This window comes from Antechinus flavipes, chromosome 4, assembly GCF_016432865.1.
Source record: "Antechinus flavipes isolate AdamAnt ecotype Samford, QLD, Australia chromosome 4, AdamAnt_v2, whole genome shotgun sequence".
Classification (NCBI taxonomy): domain Eukaryota; kingdom Metazoa; phylum Chordata; class Mammalia; order Dasyuromorphia; family Dasyuridae; genus Antechinus; species Antechinus flavipes.
In genome coordinates, this window is record NC_067401.1 from 214,622,227 (window position 1) to 214,640,601 (window position 18,375).

Genomic DNA, 18,375 nt, shown 5'->3' on the forward strand with positions numbered 1-18,375 from the left:
AAGTCATTAGACTTTATGAAATGTCAGACACGTATTTGAAATAAAATCTTTTCTTCATTGAAATGTTTATTATTCATCACATCAAACATCATGCAAAATATGTTAACATAGAAAGCTTTGTATATGAGAAATTTCACAATTATAAAAGTTAATAAGCAAAACTTTTGAAAGCATTGGATTACACATTTTAAAAATGACTGCTTATGAACATTCACTCCTAATTTTTATCAACTGACCACCTTGTGAATAAATATATAAAATCAAGCAATCTGACTCCAACTTTTTCCATAAGTAACCTAATAGAAGATGCATTATTGCTTAAGATCAATTTGAAATCTTTGTTAAATTAAATTTATTTTTAATAATCTCAATGAAATTATCATTCTTTTCAGCATGGCAAAACATCATTTGGGTTAATTCTTTTTTAAAATAATAACTTTTTATTTTCAAAAATATATGAAAAAATAGTTTTTAGCATTTACTCTTGCAAAATCTTGTGTTCCAAATTTTTTCTCCCTCTTTTACTTACATAGCAAACAATCCAATATATGTTAAACATGTGCAATTCTTCTGAAATAAAATCTTAGAAGTACATTAAATTAAAGTCCCAAAAGATTCTGCTTTAAATAGCAAAACTTCACTAATCTTATATAGCTAGGTTATAATTATTGTGTTCAAGTGACAATAAACATGAGCAATATTAATTCAAATTCATATAATATTCATTAACAGATGAAGTTTTTAAAAATTCAACACACTTGGGGAGGTGTAGGCAAAATTAACATGTACATATGTCCCACTGTAGATCTAAATAAATATTTGAGAACTTTTAAAACTCCTCCCATTGGTCTGCTTTGTAGATGGAATAAAAGAAGGGGAAGTACTCTGTCACTTTAGGTGGGTTTCAGAGTACATTGCCAATTGGAATTAGAGGTTCACTTAGTAAGTTGAGGGGAAAAATATCAAAGGAAATGATGGAGAGGCAAGCTGATTGTATGTTGGATAAGTTAGACAAGCCGCACAAGTGCTACATTCTGGAATTTTATATGAATATAGTGAATATTCATTTATACACAGTAAATAGTTCAAAAATATATTATCATCTACTAATTATTAACAACTATAACTTCATGATTTCCTAAATGATATCAAATAAAATACATTTATAATTTAAAGTTTTATTCATAAATTTCCTACTTTGACTAGGAGAGGCCCTTGTATTTTGAATTGCTTCACATCAGAGTTTCAGAATACTGACAGCAAGACTGATTAAGATCTTATAGCAGATCAAGTAGTCCAAAAAAAAAAAAACCTCACAAAAAATCTCTGAAGAGGATTTTGGTATTTCTTAACAGTGTTTCTCTTATCAGTAAGTCATTTAACATTATGATTATTTTTCTTAATTCAAAACAAAAAATGTCTCATTAAATATTTCACATTTTATAACAGATACATTTATGATATTCAGATAGATTCAGATCAAAGGTTAAATAACCCATCTTAACAACTTCTTTTAAAAAATTTAAATACAAGAGAAATTCTTTACTTATCAAATGATAATAATTCATTGTAAAATATTTTGAAATTATGTTATATTGTAAATTATCTATCCTATCTGCTTTAATATTTTAATCGCACCCAATGACATTTAAAACCCAATACAATGTTTTTGGAATGGCGTAATTTCAATCAATTACTGAGGTAATAATAGTTTATCATAGAGTGATAATGGGTTTGCATGCATTAATATATACAATCTATACATACACACATGCACATGTATATGTATATATGTGTGTATATTTATCACACACCAGTTGGATTTTTTCCAGTTATTAATGATTACTTTAAAGAATTTCAGAGGCCTGATTTCTATATTATTTTAAAATATTTTGCATTGTATTTCTCAAATATTGCTTGAACAACTTGCTAAAATATGTTTATATGATAGATATAGAAAGATTAAAGTCTTTCCCTTTAGAAGACTAGTTTAGAAGGCAATATAAACTAGTGTATATTTATTAAGCTTTGTTGTTGTTTTTAGCAATTGTAGTATATTGGAAAATTTGGTCAGTCTTTGAATGTATAAAGGGCTAAAAGCAACAATAGCATCTATTTCCCAGAGTTGTTGAAGGAAATAAATGTTTGTAAAATGTTTAGCATAATGAAAAATGAGTATCAGTTATTGTCACTAGTAATTTTAAAATTGATTAATTTAAAATTTTATTTTCTCATTTTTTCACAAAATTCCATTATTTTTAATTGGTTTATATTGGATTAAAAAAACCTTCTTTACTAAAGCATATGGAGATATTTTTAAAGAAAGTCACATTCATTTTTTTTTTCTTTTTGACTTAAAAAAAATCTCTTTTCTTCCCTACTAGTGCTAGGGGGTATTTTTTGTATTTTTCTTCTAAAAAGTTTTTCCTTCTTCACTAGTGTGTGGGGGAACTTCCTGTAATGATTTTTTTTTTCTAAAAAGCTCTTTTTCCCTCTTGTATATGGGGAAAACTTCTTACTAAAAAAGATTTTTATCCTTCAAAGTGGAAGTTAACTTTAAACTTGAAAGAAAAACAATTGCTGAAGAGTAATAAAATATTTTGGTGATTTCCTTCTCAAAGTAGGAACTTACCTTAGCTTGGAAGAGATGATTAGGTTTCTAAGGCTGTCCTTTCCCTTGATGTGAGAGCTCTCAGGAAAATTCTTTAAAGAGGGACACTTATGGAAGTCTGAGTCAATCTCTCAGGTCCCGTCTGGGTGCCAACTGTTAAAATTAAATATCTGTAATATAAAACAATTCCGAGGTACAAAGCTTCTGAGTAAATAATGATTTAATAGTAATGATCAAAAGATTACCATTGAATCAGGTCAATTAATCACTCAGTAATTTATGACAAAAGAGTGATTTACAAAGGAGTGTATTTTTATAACAGAAAAGAAGCATAAGATTTACAGAAATAGTGAAATATAAGAACAGGGAAGTAGGTTGATTTGCAATATTTGGCTGCTGGGAGTGTTGGGGGTATACAGATAGTTTCTAAGGTGGGACTACTATTAAATCTGAAATGCTATTGGGTTAAGATCTGTATCTTTCAATCTGTTTGTCAAAATGAAATCACCTTAGAAACTTCTGTCCTGCACTTGTAGAATTTTGCAAAGAAAAATTTTACATTAAAGGGGCCTCTAGTTTGAATATACTTCATGGAGTTGAGCAAAAGGAGAACAAAGATGTAAAGAATTTTTTTTTTTTAATTTAGCAGTTACTACTTGTCCTCCAAATGTCAGCTTCTACCTTAGATGATTATATTACTCCACTTATATTTAAACACTAGCTCAAAGGAAAAAAAATAATAAAAAAGAACTTATTCACCAAGATTGAAAAAGAATTAACTTTTTAAAAAATTAGCTCTTCTTGGACAGAGTGAAAGGAGAGAAAGAATAAATGTGGGAAGGGGGAGATACAGTTAACAACAGTAAGTATAAAAAAGAATGTCACACACCAAGTTTTCTGATGAGGCCTCATTTCTTAAACACAGAACAGAGGTAATTGAATCAAATTTCCAAAAAAATAAGAGCCATATCCCAATTGATAAATGATAAGAAAATGTGATCTTTGCCCAAAGGACTATAAATTTATATATATGTATATATATTTGTTTTTTAATGTAACTGGGAATAAAACTATTGAATCAATCAATAAAGGAAGAAAAATAATAAAACTAACCCTCTTTTTTCCATTTCCCAGAAAGAACTTAATCTTCTAAATGTCTTATAATGCTAGGATCATTTTATTCCTACAAAAATATGTCTTACTCTAAATTATTGCTAAATGAAAAAGTCTTATCAATCTATCTATTCCCTAAATCTACAGGTTTTATACAGGCTAAAGAGAATGTCTATGCTGTCTAAGTTTAGCTATTAGAGGCAACTTTTCCTAAAGAAGGACAATCAATTCTCCAAACTAAAAATAAATCAAAATAGTCAATATTAAGTGATTTAGAGGGAATTCCTTTTCAATACTAACCAGACTATCATAAATCATTGAATGTAGTTAGAATAAAAAATAAAATTTATGTATATAGGTATATACATGTACACATATATGTGAATATATGTATATGTGTGTTTATGTGTCTGTGGTATATACACATATTTGTGTGCTTTGTGAAAGAATGTACTGTACAGCCAAACAATAAAAAGCAAAGTAAAAACTGCTTTTAAAACTGCCATTTTCAATAGAATGAAGTTCTTAATTCTGTAACAAATTGTAGTATTCAAAACCTATGAGAAGTAAATCTTGATGAAAGAGAAAAAATAACTCTTCCCAAAACTGGAAATAAATAGAAGGTCCCATAAATATAGATGAATTGCATTGATATAAAGATCTTATGGCTCAGACCAAAGATATATTTACCTTTGGGAGAATCAATTAAGCACTTCTAAATGATGATGATAATATTTATGTAGTACTTTAAGATCTGTAATGGGATTCACATATCATAACTCATTTAATAAGCAGCCAAAGAGAATAACACAATGTGTGAGTAAGGGTTTGAAGGAGGCTTATGGCTCCCTTCAAATTCTGTCTGCCAGAGCAAACCATGTCTTTCCATGAGATGAATAATGCTCTAATACAGCAGTTCAGTGGCTTCCTTGATCATACCTGGTACAAATAAAGAAATTTACTCTAACACAGCTTTTAGATATGCCTTCTTTGAAGATAGGGCAAGGGGAGTGGTGCTGGAATTCCAGGTTTTAAGCTCAGACTCTGTCACATGCTTTATGGATGCTGGTAGATCATTTAGTTACTTTATGGACAGTGTCCTTGCCAGGAAAAACAAAGAAAACAAAGGTAGAAGGAATGGGGGGAGATTGTTGTGTTATATTTATTTCTGACATCGTATGATTTTAAGTCTATTATCATTAAAATACTTCATATCATAAAATCAAAAATTAGTCTCAAAAACTTATAATGTGTACCTCAATAAATAAAATGCCAATTGTACGTAGAATTATTTGCTGAAATTGCCCTGTCTTTACATTGTATATTTCACAATACATAACTTCAATAAGTAGTTTATAAACTATTATGCAAAATATTCCTATTTCATGTTGCCATCTACTGATGAAAATAAAATACACAATGGAGGAAATTTTTAATTAAATTCATAGTGTGAACTTAGCTGAGGAGTCATAGAAAAGAATTATATACATTTATTTTATTGATAATATGTACATATGTATGTATATGTGTACATATGCATGTAGGTTCACATCTAGAATGGCATGTAATCTATATGAATATATGTCTATATGTATGTGTGTGTGTGTGTGTGTGCATTTCTGATATTGTACATAGGGAATGGGTGAAATAAACCTGTGTGTACATTGCTAAAGGAAACTTCCTATAAGTAATTCCCTATGCCAATTAAGATCAACATCTTTTATGAAATTTATAGTCTGAAAACTACCCAATACAAACTGAAAGGATGGGAGACTTATCTAGATTCACAGTTAGTATGTATCAAATATGGAGCTGGAGATGTAGATCTTACTAACTCCAAACCTAAGTCTGTTTATCGTACATGTATTGGCATTGCATAAATTTGTTTCAAATAAAAATAGTGGTAGTTGTAGGTATAGGTATAAATGTAGATGCAGATACAGGTGTAGATGAAGACACATATGCAGAGGTAGGCATAGGTATAGATACAGTTGTAAATGTAGATGTAGATAGCAATGTAGATGTAGGCATAAATGTAGGTGTAAAAGAGACAGGTACAGATATAAATGCAGATACAGGGGAAGATGTATACATAAATGAAGTATAGGTATAAATGTAGATTTAGATAAAAATATAGCTATAATAAAATATAGATTCGATATAGCTTCATAGAGATTACATATATAATTATAAGGGCACACACATACACACACACACACACACACACACACACACACACACATATATATATATATGAATTAGGGAATTTGATATCTTGCTTCTAGCAGAGGGTAACTTTCCTTACTTTTTCCAGGAAACAGTCTTATTTCCCAAAATTTGCCTCCTGAACTTGTACACTGGGGTTTGTTCTACTGGATTTTGCAAGGATTGTGGATTTTAGTTGCTGATCTGCTATGATTAAGAGCCTCTCATTGACTTTCCTTGACTACATCTGAGCTGGGCTGGACATCCTTTCATCCCAATGAGACTGACATTTCTTGAAGTCCTTTCAATCTATTTTGAACTAGATAGTGTTTTCATTCCATCAGACTCTGTTTAGAGGCTTGATTTTATGTGGTTTTTGGAAGGAAACTGGGAGTGCTCAAGCAGCTACTTTGCTTCAGTCTCTCCTCTTCGTTTCATCCCTGAAACTCCTCCTTCAAGAAAGGAAGTCTTGATGAACTACTTCTATAGAAAATACCAAGTTTGTCATGGTGGGAAAAGTATTGGAAGCTTGGTTCTAATTTTAGTCCTGGTTTTACTTAGCTTTGTGAGCTTCAGCAAGATATTTGATCCTTTATGGGATTCAAATTCCTCTTTGGTGAAATGAAGGAGGATGACTCAAATGGTTTTCAATGTCCTCTCCATGTTTAATGTTCTATTGTTCTTTGAAAAACATGCAGCCAAAAAGTTTTCCTCTCTGTTAAGTTATTAATGACCTCAACCAATGAATGAATTAAAAAGTGTTTACTAATCTAGTCTTGTATTGTAGGCATTTTACCAAATACTGAATATAACAAACTGTCTCTGCTCTCATGGAGACTCTTTTCTATTGAAGAAGATATAAACATTAGTAAAATATAAAAATACATAAAATAAATACACAATAATTTTGCAGAAAAATAATTAGACATTAGGAGGATCAGAAAATGTTTCATATGGAAGTTTTTAAGGAAATAAGAGACTGAATATTGGAGGTGAGGAATGAGTGTTTTCTAGGAAAGGGGGAAAACAATTCAAAAAGACTGGGATGAAATATCATGAAGAAAGAACAATTAATGTAGAGCATAGATGATAAGAAGGGTACTACTGCATACTAAAGGTAGAAAGTTAGTTTAGAGACTGTGAGGGACTTTAGCATCTAAACAAAGGAATATTTTGACCTGAGAGTCAATAAGGAGCAATTGGAGAAAATATGAGTTTTTAAAAATAACAACAATAATATTCAGGAAGACAGTGATTTCTCAAATAATAATCTAGCAGATGGCGGAGATGACACAGAAGATGGTGGAAATGACACAGAAGATGGTGGAGACAACACTCATTTCTCTCTGATCTTCTCCACAACTCTCACACTAATTACAAAATCCAGCCTCTGAATTAGCTCTGGACTGATAGAATCCACAAATATTGGGAGTGCAACAAATTATCAGCAGAAGATAATTTCAAAGATCACCAGAAAAGGTCTGTTTCAATTGGAAATGGGAGGGAGATAGCCAGTGCAAGCAGCTTGAAGTCCTTTTTATCTATTTTGATGTGGATAATGTTTTCATTCCATCAGATTCTGTTCAGCAGCTTGATTTTATGTGGTTTTTGAAGGAAACTGGGACTGTATTAGGATTCTTACAAGGTGCTAAGTAAGAGTAATTGAGGAGACAGTGGTTAAATCTATTTTAGCATTGATTTACTCATATAACAAATAATGGTTTTCTAGTGATATAATGATTGATTCATACTCAGTGTACAGCATATAAGCAAGAAGCTCTCAGGGCCAGACACACAAGCCCACTAGATGGTCTTGGAAGAGGAGACAGATTCATTCCATCTTCCACCATTGTGCTGGCAAGAGGTTGAAGCTGGCAAAGGCAAAGAACTAGCGGCAAGAGCTCTCGGAACCAAGGAGAGAGATAGGCCTCTAAGAAAGCTAACCAAGCCCCAGGAAAAGAGACAAGACTTTGAAGGAGACAATAAAGGCTTTGGGCTTTAACTCCTGGCTGCATTTGGGGTGATTACACTGAACTGAAACGAAGCTGCTTCCAGAAGCCCCCCAAGAAACCTGAACCAGAGAACATTATATTTTAGAGAAGAGTTTTCCAGGAGTGTTCAAGCAACTTCTTAGCTTCAGTCTGTCCTCTTGGTTTTATCCCTGAAACTCCTCCTTCAAGAAAGAAAGTCTTGATGATATTTTAGAAAATGCCAAGTTTGCCATGGTAGGAAAAGTACTGGGATTCAAATTCCTTTAAAAAAAAAGTCAAAATGTGTAGTCAGAGCAGAGTCCTAGGGAAGTGTGAACTCCGTGAGGTGGTGCAGACTACACATGGCAGAGAATCTAGGGGGAGGAATTTACAGCAGTAAGGGCCACTCTGCCCTGTTTGCAAGCCAGTATACCAGCAGAGAAATTATAAAACATCAAACACAAACACAAAAGATCAATAGTGAACCCCAAAATCCCAGAATCTCATGGAACCTGGCCATGTCCACCTAGCACTGGGAGTGAATCAGCACTGACCCAGTGCAGTTGTGGCCTGCTTAGAAAACCTCCTTAAAGGCAGACCATAATTTTTTTTTTTTAATGAGTAAAAAAATTAAAGAGGACTCTGATGATAGACAGCTTTTATGGTAAAAGAGAAGAACAGATTTCAAACCCTGAGGAGATTAAAGGCAGATTGTCTCCAGATGAAGCCCCAAAAGGCAATATAACCTGGTCCCCATCACACAAAGCTCTCATAGAAGAAATAAAAATTGATCTTAAAAGAGAGCTAGAAGAAAAATGAGAAAAGCAAATTAAAAATTTGCAAGAGAGTTTGGAAAAAGCAACACAGAAACTATCTGAAGAAAATTCATTACAAAATAGACTTAGTGAAATGGAAAAAAGCATATAACTCATTAAAAGAAAGATTTGATAAAATCGAAAAAGAAAACAACTCCCAGAAAAACAGAATTTTTGAAACAGAAAAAGAAAATAAAGCCTTAAAAAACAGAATTTGTGAAATGGGAAAAATTCCATAGAACAAAACAACTCGTTTAAAAATTCAATTGGAAAAATACACAAAGAAGTAAAAGAGGAAATGAAGAAAATAACTCACTAAAATTCAGAATTGAATGAATAGAAATGAATGACTCAATAAGACAACAAGAATCAGTCAAGCAAAACAAAAAAAAAATGACAAAATGGGGAAAAATGTAAAATACCTAATTGGGAACCTGAAAAATAGATCTAGAAGAGACAATCTAAGGATTCTTGGACTCCCTGAAATACATTATGGAAAAAAGAGCCTAGACACCATCTCACAGGAAATCATCAAAGAGAACTGCCCAGATTTCATAGAATCAGAAGGTAAAATGACCATTGAAAGAATTCACCTTATGTTTCCTGAAAGAGACCCCAAAATTAAAACCCTAAGGAATATTGTGGCTAAATTTGAGAACTATTGGACCAAGGAAAAAATATTATAAGCAGCCAGAAAGAAAAAAAAAATCAAATCCCAAGGAGCCACAATAAGGATTACTCAGGACCTAGCAGCTTCCACTTTAAAAACTCGAAGGCCCTGAAATCTGATATTCCAAAAGGTGAAGGACCTTGGAATGCAGCAAGAGAAAAACTACTCTGCTAAACTGTGCATTTTCTTTCATGGAATAAGTGGACATTCAAGGAAACTGGTGAATTCCATTTATTTTTGATGAAAAGACTAGAGCTTAACAAAAATTTTGACCTCCAAATATAGAACTCAAGAGAAGCATAAAAAGATAAAAAGAAAAAAAAATTGAAAACTGTATTTCTGTTATGGATATACATTGAGAGTACATGTATAATCTGATTTTATAGTTATAATATAAAAAAGAAACTAGAGATAGAAAGGAGATTGTAATGGAAAAAGAGGGGAAAGTAGAGGTAAAATGAGGGAAATTATATTTCAGGAAGAGGCAAAGAAAACATAATATAATAGAGGGAAAGAAGGGAGGGCGACTAAGATTGTGTGACTCTTACCCTCATCAGATTTGGACCAAAGAAAGAATACTAGATATATTTGGTTTCACTGAGAAATATCTCTCATCTTATAGAAAAGTGGGAGGGGAAAGGGAAAAAGGGAAGGGGTAGGGTAAATAGAAGGGAAAACAAAAATAGTAGGGGAAAGGTATAAAAAAGGGGGAGGACTGCTTGAGGCAAGTAATTCTCACAAATAAAATACTGGGGAGGAGGGAAAGAGGAAAAGGAAAGAGGAAAGTATAATTTGGAGTTAATAAGATGGCAGGAAAAACAATTGATATTTATAATTGTAAATGTGAATTGGGTAAACTCTCCCATAAAATGTAAGTGGATAGCAGACTGGATTAAAAACCAGAATCCTACAATATGTTGTTTACAAGAAACACATTTAAAGCAGAGCAATATATACAGAATAAAGGTAATAGGCTGGAGCAGAATCTATTATGCTTCAGGTGAAGGAAATAAAGCAGGGGTAGCCATCCTGATCTCAGATCAAGCAAAAGTTGATCAAATTAAAAGAGATAAGGAAGGAAACTATATTTTACTAAAGGATACCATAGATAATGAAGCAATATCACTATTAAACATATATGCACCAAGTGGTAGCAGCTAAATTCCTAAAGGAGAAGTTGAGAATTGTATGAAGAAATAGACAGTAAAACTATAATAGTGGGAGATCTCAAACTTGCCGTCTCATAACTAGATAAATCAAACCACAAAATAAATGAGAAAGAAGGTAAAGAAATAAATAGAATACTATAAAAACTAGATATGATAGATCTTTGGAGAAAATTGAATGGAGACAGAAAGGAGTACACATTCTTCTTGGCAGTTCATGGAACCTATACAAAAATTGACCATATATTAGGACATAAAGACCTCAAAATCAAAATCATAAAGGCAAAAATAGTAAATGCGTTGTTTTTAGATCACAATGCAATAAAAATTACATTCAATAAAGGGCCAGGGGAAAAACAGGCCAAACAGAAATTGGAAACTAAATAAACTTGTCCTAAAGAATGAATGGGTGAAACAGCAAATTCTAGATACAATCAATAATTTCATCCAAGAGAATGACAATAACGAGACAACATACCAAAATTTGTGGGATGCAGGCAAAGTATTAATAAGGGGAAATTATATATCTCTAGAGGCTTACTTGCATAAAATAGACAAAGAGAAGATCAATAAATTGAACTTGCAACTAAAAAAGTTAGAAAAAGAATGAATGAAAACCCCCCAATCAAATACCAAACTTGAAATTCTAAAAACAAAAGGAGAGATCAATAAAATTGAAATTTTAAAAAGTTGGTTTTATGAAAAAGCCAACAAAGTAAATATTTAGTTAATTTGATTGGAATAAGGAAAGAGGAAAATCAAATTGTTAGTTTCAAAAATGAAAAGGGAGAACTATCAACCAATGAAAAAGAAACTAGAACAATTATCAGGAGTTACTTTGCCCAACTTTATGCCAATTAATGTGAAAACCTAAGTGAAAGGGAGGAATATCTACAAAATATAGATTGCCCAGATTAACAGAAGAGGGAATAAATTACTTAAATAGTACCATTTTAGAAAAAAGAAATAGAACAAGCTATTAATCAACTCCCTAAGAAAAAATCCCCAGGACCAGATGGATTTACATGTGAATTCTACCAAATATTTAAGGAACAATTAACTCCACTACTATATAAACTATTTGAAAAAATAGGGAATGAAGGACTCCTACCAAATTCCTTTTATGATACAGACATGATATTGATACCTAAACCAGATAGAATGCAACCAGAGAAAAAAAATTATAAACCAATTTCCCTAATGAATATTGATGCAAAAATCTTAAATGAAATATTACCAAAGAGATTACAGAAAATAACCCCCAGGATAATACACCACAACGAAGTAGGATTTATACCAAGAATGCAGGACTAGTTCAATATTAGGAAAACTATTAGCATAATTTACTGTATCAATAACCAAATTAACAAAAACCATGTGATTATCTCAACAGATGCAGAAAAAGCACTTAATGTAATCTAACACCATTCCTATTAAAAACACTAGGAATAAATAGGACATTTATAGAAATACATGGACTTTTCTTTAAAATGGTCAGTTGCATCTATTAAAAACCATCAGCAAACATCATATGTAATGGGGATAAATTAGAACCATTCCCAATAAGATCAGGAGTGAAACAAGGTTGCCCCCTATCACCATTTCTATTCAAGATTGTAGTAGAAATGTTAACTTTGGCAATAAGAGAAGAAAAAGAGACTAAAGGAATTAAAGTAGGTAATGAGGAAACCAAATTATCACTCTGCAGATGATGCGGTGGTATATTTAGAGAACTCCAGAGAATCAACTGAAAAGCTATTAGAAGTAATCCCCAACTTTAGCAAAGTTTCAGGAAACAAAATAAACACATAAATCATCAGCATTTTTATACATCACTAACAAAATCCAATAGCAAGAGATAGAAAGAGAAATTCCATTTAAAATAACTATTGATAATATAAAATATTTGAGAATTTATCTGCTAAGGGAAAGTCAGGAACTATATAACTAAAACTACAAAACACTTTCCAACCAAATAAAGTCAGATCTAAGCAATTGGAAAAATATCAAGTGCTTGTTCATATGTAAAGCAATTATAATAAAGATGACAATACTCCCTAAACAAATCTATTTATTTAGTACTATACCAATCAAACTCCCAAGAAACTATTTTTACTGAACTGGAAAAAATAACAACAAAATTCATCTGGAAGAGCAACAAGTCAAGAATTTCAAAAGAATTAGTGAATTAATGAGGAGAAAAGCAAATGAAGGTGGACTAGCTGTGCCAGATCTAAAACTATATTATAAAGCAGTGCTCATCAAAACTATCTGGTACTGGCTAAGAAATAGAGAAGTTAATCAATGGGATAGGTTAGGTTCAAAGAATAAATTAGCCAATGATTATAACAATCTAGTTTTTAAAACTCAGCTTTTGGGATAAAAATTCACTATTTGACAAAAACTGCTGGGAAAATTGGAAACTAGTATGGCAGTAAGTAGGCACAGACCCACACCTAACACTGTATACCAAGATAAGGTCAAAATGGATTCATGATCTAGACATAAAGTGTGATATCATAAACAAATTAGAAGAATATAGGATAGTTCACCTCTCAGATTAGTGGAGGAGGAAGGAATTTGTGAACAAAAAAGAACTACAACTCATTATTGATCATAAAATAGATAATTTTGATTATATTAAGTTAAAAAGTTTTTGTACAAACAAAACTTAGGCAAACAAGATTAGAAGGGAAGCAATAAACTAGGAAGACATTTTTACATCCAAAGGACCTGATAAAGGCCTCATTTCTAAAATATATAGAGAATTGACTCAATTTTATAATAATTCAAGTAATTCTCCAATTGATAAATGGCTAAAAGATATGAACACACAATTTTCAGATGAAGAAATTGAAACTATATGTAGCCACATGAAAAGATGCTCCAAGTCACTACTGATCAGAGAAATGGAAATTAAGACAACTCTGGGATACCACGACACACCTGTCAGATTGGCTAATATGACAGGAAAAGATAATGACAAATGTTGGAGGGTATGTGGGAAAACTGGGTCACTGATACATTGTTGGTAGGACTGTGAACAGATCCAACCATTCTGGAGAGCAGTTTAGAACTATGCTCAAAAAGTTATCAAACTGTACATATGCTTTGATCCAGCAGTGTTTCTACTGGGCTTATATCCCAAAGAGATCGTAAAGGAGGGAAAGGGGTCCACATGTGCAAAAATGTTTGTGGCAGCCCTCTTTGTAGTGGCAAGAAACTGGAGACTGAGTGGATGTCCATCAATTGGAGAATGGCTGAATAACTTATGGTATATTAATGCTATGAAATACTATTGTTTTGTAATCAACCACCAGTAGGATTATTTCAGAGAGAATTGGAGAAACTACATGAACTGATGCTAAGTGAAATGAGCAGAACCAGGACATCATTATACATGGCAACAAGAAGACTATACAAATATCAATTCTTATGGATGGGGCTCTCTTCAACATTGAGATCATTCAAACCAGTTCCACTTGTGCAGTGATAAAGAGAGTCATCTATATCCAGAGTGAGAACCACGGGAACAGAGTATGGAATACAACATAGCATTCTCACTCTCTCTGTTATTTGCTTGCATTTTGTTTTCTTTCTCAGTCTTTTTCTTTCTTCTTGATCTGATTTTTTTTTGTGCAACAAGATAACTGTATAAATATGTATACATCTATTGGATCTAACATGTATTTCAACATATTTAACATGAATTGGATTACCTGCTAGATAGGGGAGGGATTGGGGGAAAGGAGGGGAAAATTTGGAAGAAAAGGTTATGCAAGAGTCAATCTTGGAAAAATTACCCATGCATTTGCTTTGTAAATAAAAGAGCTTTAATAATAATAAAAAAAGATAATCTAAATATTTTTGATAACCTCTCCCCTCAAAAAATAATGAAAATGGACTTAAAATATTGATCATTATTCCCAAGATTCATATTCAGAAAATCAAAGCAGTACAATCTTTGAAATTTAAAGAAAACAAAAGAAACCGAACAAAGATAAATGTTTAAAAAAATTCAAAAATATAGATTGATGAACAGAATTAGAAAACAATTTACACAGACTCAACTGTATGGAGAACAACTAGTGAAGAAGTAGTGAAGAAGACTGAAATTGAAGATGTCACTTTCTTCTTGCCAGAGAGATGATGAATTTTAAATAACAGAATGAGGACAGTTTTGGGGGCAGAGCCAAGATGGTGGAGAGAAACTAAGAAGCTTCTCAAGCTTTCCTAGTTTCCCTCAAAAACCACCTGAAACCCAGCCTCTGAATAGAGTCTGATGGAATGAAATTACTCTCCAGCTCAAAATAGAATAAAAGTCCTCAAGAAAAGTCAGTCCCACTGGGGTGAAACGTGTTTAGCCCAGCTCAGTAAGGAACAATCAGTGAAGGGTCTCAATCACAGCAGATCAGGAACTGAGACTCTCCATCCTGGCTCTATAGCAGAGCAGACCGGGGCAGCCTCCAGTTCTAGTGCAAAAGACAAATTGTTAGTCTGGGAAACCAGACTGTTACTTGGAGAGAGCAGGTAGGGCTATCCCCGCTTTAGCAATACACCAAACAAAAGGTGTTTGTGCTCAAGCCTGTGCTCAAAATCAAGGTTCAAAGCAACACAACTCTGTGAACATTTCTCTCCAAACAATGTTAAAATAGTGTCTCAAATCAAATCTCAAAGGAGATGAACTAGCAAAAAGTTAAAGTGAGTATAAAACAAATTAGGAGGTCTTCTGGAGAAGCATATTATATGGAAATAGGCTCAGACAGAAAGCATGTCAGGAGCATTAGCAGTGAGCTTCAGAGACAGCTAGAACAGCAATAGCAGCTTTGGGAACAGTTAACTTTTAGATGGTAAGGAGTTAACTGATCAGAAAGAGATTACAGGAGACCCTTTGCTGATATTGAGTACAGCTGTCATTGATTAGCAACTCATAAACAATTCTGGATCACAGTTCCACAGTAAAAGAGTGGAAGGGAGAGTTTGTGGGAGGAGGAGCCCTAGTAATAGTTTCAGGGACATGAGAAGTACTATTACTTATAGTTTCAGATAAGCAAGACTCATTGCCAGATAAAAACAGAGCACAAAAAAGGGGTTGCAGTAATCACATCTCTTGCAGGATAATACCATCTTAGAAGCACTGAAAACTTTCAGACCTCCAGAGTTAGTGCTGAAAATAACAGTGTAAAAAAGTCTGAGGTTTGATATAGTGGGAACCAACTCCCAGTTCAGGAAAGCTCAACTATAATATAAGGTTCAAAGTGAAGATATATTCTCAGAGAATGAGTGAACAACAACAAATGTGAGCTTAAATAAACTACCATGACAGCAGAAATCCACTTAGAAGAAGGTAAAAGTGTGAAAACAGTGACAATAAACAAAGTCTCAAAGAAAATGTTAATTATACCCAAGACCAGCAACATTTCTTGGAAGCTTTAAAGAAAAGTGATGAATGGTAAAGAAAAAAAAAGGAAAATAAATGGGAGTAAGGCAAGAAATCCATGAAAAGAGAATTAGCAGTTCCGTTAAAAGAAACACAAAAAATACTGAAAAAAAATACCTTAAGAAATCAGAAATGGCTTAATTGTGAAAGAGACTTAAAAATTGTGAAGAGAACTCCTTAAAAAACAGAACTGGACAAATGGGGGGAAAAAAGAAGTACAGAAGCTTACTAAAGAAGATAATTCAGGGCAACTAGGTAGAGCTGTGGATAGAGCACCAGCCCTGAATTCAGGAGTATCTGAATTCAAATCTGGTTTCAGACACTAAACACTTCCTAGCAGTGTGATCCTGGGCAAGTCATTTAACTCCAATTGCCTCACCCCCCCCCAAAAAAAAAAGAAAGAAAATATTTCCTTAAAAATTAAAATTCAGAAAGTAGAACCTAACGATTTCATGAGACATCAAGGAACTACAAAACAAAAACAAAACAATGAGAGAAAATAGAAAAGAAATGTGGAATATCCCATTAAAAAGCAACCAGCCTGAAAAATTGATCAAAAAGAGATGACTAATTGGACTACTTGCAAACCATGATCAGCAAAAGAGGTTATAAATGACTTTAGCAGCTATATGTTATCTTGCCTACCCCCAAAACACATTCCATTAATCTGGCACCTGAATTCCCACAATAAAACTCACTATTTTGTGTGGAAATATTTTTCTTTAGAGAGCTTTATAAAGATATAATATTATCATGACCAGGTAAATAGCATCTTCCCACTAGTCTGTTGATAGCAAAATATATGCAATAATAAATTAAGGCTCCCGGCAGTTATGACTGCACCTATGCAGTAGAAGTTGTATCTACTATATAGGATTAGACAACCAGCAGTGCATAGAAATAAAGATCCAAAGTAAGTATCTCTCCTCCTCTTTGTGACACACAGACACAGACACAGACACACACACACACACACACACACACACACACACACACACCACACACACATGCCTCTTAACTCCACTTAAATTTGTTACTATTTTTATTGTTCAGTCATTTCAGTTGTGTCCAATTCTTTGTGACTCCATTTGTGTTTTCTTGGCAAAGATACTGAAGTGATTTAGTGTTTCCTTTATCAGTTCATTCTACAAATAAAATCAAACACAAAAACAAAAACAGAGGCAAGTGACTTGCCCAGAGTCACACAGTAAGTGTTTGAGACTGGATTTGAACTCAGATCTTTCTGCCTCCATCTGGTGCTTTATCCCTTGCATCATTTAGCTGCCCCAGCTAGATTTCTGGTGGCTAAATTTATCATTTGAGAGATTCACTTGTTTGCCCTAATTTACAATGAAAATCCTCTTTATGAATGTGTATGAATAAAGTTTCTCAGTTAAATAGAATTATTAGTTCTTTTCTTAATAGAATCAAATATCAGAGGGGGAAGAAATTGAATAATTTTAGAGTCCCTATCCATAGTGCACTGGATAGAGATCTGGCCTTGTTGTTAAGAACATCAGAATTCAAATCCTATCTCTTACATATATTGGCTATGTGACACTAAGTCACAGCTTCTCAGGGTTGTAAGCAGCTAAGACTTTAAGTATCAAAGTAAGTATCAATCCATGTTAATTGAAAATAGTTTTCTCTTCAGAAATTTTTTACACTAATAAAATTACATAGAAAAAGAGAAAGGAGATAAAGAGAAATATAGACAGAAACAGAAATAGAGCCAGATACAACAGAGACAGAGGGAGTAAAATAAAGAGAAAGAGAGTGGGTCTATCTTAAATGAAGTTCTCTTATTTCATTTACAGGACATCTGATATCCCTGAAATGCTTTGCCTGAAAGCTGTTCCTCCTCCTCTGTGTCTCCTGGCTTCCTTCAAGTTCCAACTAAAATTCCAAATTCTATAGGAAGTCTTTCCAGCTGCTCCCTTAATTCCAATGCCATCATTATGTTTATTATTTCTAATTAATTAATCTTATCTATAACTTATTTGTATATAGTTGTTTACATATTGTCTCTCCTAAAAGACAATGAGCTTCTTTTATCTTTTGCCTTTCTTTGTATCCATGATACTTCACACTATGAATGGCACATAGGTACTTAATATTTTTATTATTGCAGCTAATAGAATAACTATAATTCATGATTCTGAATGTAGTGCACTATCCATTAATTTATTTTACCTGGTCAAAGGGCTTGCTCTATGGTCCCACCCCCAAAATAAATACACAATTTGCCCTCAATAATATCTTCAAAAAAGGTTATGGTCACAATTTGTTCAGCCGAAAGCAAGAGGGGAAAAAAAAGGAAGGAGTTTTAAAGGGGCATGGAAAACAGGAAGCGTGCCAGAACTCATCTGTAAAGCATTTGGCATT